Source organism: Nannospalax galili, unplaced genomic scaffold (assembly GCF_000622305.1).
Source record: "Nannospalax galili isolate Female #2095 unplaced genomic scaffold, S.galili_v1.0 scaffold612, whole genome shotgun sequence".
Taxonomy (NCBI): Eukaryota; Metazoa; Chordata; class Mammalia; order Rodentia; family Spalacidae; genus Nannospalax; species Nannospalax galili.
This window is the reverse complement of record NW_008333388.1, coordinates 3,064,960-3,067,428: the sequence shown is the minus strand read 5'-3', so window position 1 is coordinate 3,067,428 and position 2,469 is coordinate 3,064,960.

Genomic DNA, 2,469 nt, shown 5'->3' with positions numbered 1-2,469 from the left:
CCAATTATTACTCCTTTGACAAAATTCAACATGCTTTTATGTTTAAAGTTCTAGAGAGAATTGGACTGGAGGGAACATACCTCAACATAATTAAAGCCATATATAACAAACCCACAGCCAACATCATTCTAAATGGAGAAAAACTGGAAGCAGTAGCATTGAAATCAGGAACCAAACAAGTCTCTCTGCTATCTCCACTCCTTTTTACCATAGTGCTTGAAACTCATGCAAGATAGTAAGACAAGAGAAGGAAATTAAAGGAGTAATAATTGGAAAAGAAGAGCTCAAATTATCCCTTTTTGCTGATGATATGATATTATATCTAAGGGATGCCAAAAATTCCACGCACAAACTCCTAGAAATTATTAACACATTCAGTAAAGTGGCAGGTTACAAAATTAAACTACAAAAGTCTATATCCTTTCTATATACCAATGACAAGCAGTCAGAGAAAGAGCACAGGGAACCCCTCCCATTCACAATAGCCACAAAAAAAAAATAAAATACCTTGGAATAAACCTGACCAAAGACATTAAAGAGCTCCACAATAAAAATTTTAAATCTTTAAGGAACAAGATTGAGGAAGACATCAGAAGATGGAAGGACCTCCCATGCTCATGGATTAGAAGAATTAATATTGTGAAAATGACCATCCTACCAAAAGTCATTTATGGATTCAATGCAACATCCTAAGATTCAATGGAAGCACAAAAGACCTCAGATAGCCAAAGTAACCCTGAGCACTAAGAGCAATGTCAGGGCGGGGGTTACTATACCAGATTTTAAGCTGTATTACAGAGCTATAGTCATAAAAACAACATGGTACTGGCACAAAAATAGACCCATAGATCAATGGAACAAAATTGAAGACCCAAATATGAGTAAATGCAATTTCAGCCACCTGATATTTGACAAAGGGGCCAAGAACATTCGCTGGAGGAAAGACAGCATGTTCAGCAAATGGTGCTGGCAAAACTGGATCTCCACCTGTAAAAGAATGAAACTAAATCCCAATCTTTCACCCTGCCCAAAAGTCAATTCCAAATGGATCAAAAACCTCAATGCAAAGTCTGAAACTCTGAAACTGTTAGATGAAAACATTGGGAAAAACCTATAAGATACAGGTGTATGAAAGGATCTTCTAAAGCAGACATCAATTGCTCAGGAAACAAAGTCAAGAACCAACAAATGGGACCTCATTAAACTAAAAAGCTTCTGCACGTCAAAGGAAGCAACCAGGGAAGTGAAGAGAAAACGCACAGAATGGGAGAAAATCTTCACCAGTGACACATCTGACAGAGGTTTAACATACAGAATATATAACGAACTCAAAAAACAGAGAATCAAGACAGGAAGTAACCCAATTAAAAGATGGGTTAGGGAGCTGAACAGAGAGTTTTCAAAAGAAGAAGTAAAGATGGCTATGAAACATTTTAAAAGATATTCAACATCACTAATAATTAGTTGATCCAGTTATACCACTCCTTGGCATATACCCAAAGAACTCGTCCTATTTCAAAGACACTTGTACATCCATGTTTGTTGCTGCTCTTTTCACAGTAGCTAGGAGATGGAAGCAACCTAAGTGTCCCTCAGCTGACGAGTGGATAATGAAAATGTGGTTCATTTATACGGTGGAGTTTTACTCAACAGTAAAGAAAGATGAAATCATAAAATTTGCAGGTAAATGGATGGAACTAGAAACTGTTATACTAACACAGACTCAGAAAAAAAAATCGACATATGTTCTCCCTCATATGTGGATCCTATAACCAAATCCTGGTAAGTGAGTATGTATCCAGACATAACTAACTACAGGAACCAGGATAATGGAAAGGAAACAGGGAGGTAAAGGAAAAGAAAGAACCTGAAAGAGAAGAACAGTAGAAAACAGGCCTTAATAAGGGAGATATGGATAAAAATTGGGTTAGTTTAAGGGAGGGGGAGGGAAGGGTATACAAGGAACCTAGGGGATAAATGGAAAAAAAGGAGCTCAAGAGAGATAAGACCATAGGAGAAGGGTATTAGTAAAGGAGAAAGGGGGGAAATGGGGGCACCTTAAGTGGGAAAACCATGATGGAGGGGTTAGACAAGTCAAGAGATAAATTATGCCTAGCTAGTTTTAAAAACCAGAAAGAGGGAATCGTATTAATCGAACAACATACTGACAAATTATACATACAACTAGCTCAAGGAATATAATATATATCTAGGCAAGGTCTATCTAAGAATCTTTGGTCTTTGCCCAAGCTTCATTTACATGGCACATAGTAATTAAAAGTACCAGACTAGTGGAACTAACTTTCTTGGATGTTTAACAGCCATACTCTGAGGCCTATACTAATTTGGCCAGGGGGACATAAAGGACAGTTTTTGCTCCTTGCCCTCCTACGTCGACTAAGTTCCAGGGGACTATGAGCATCTCTCACAATGTCCTGTAACTGTGGTAAATCACCTATCCTCTTAATC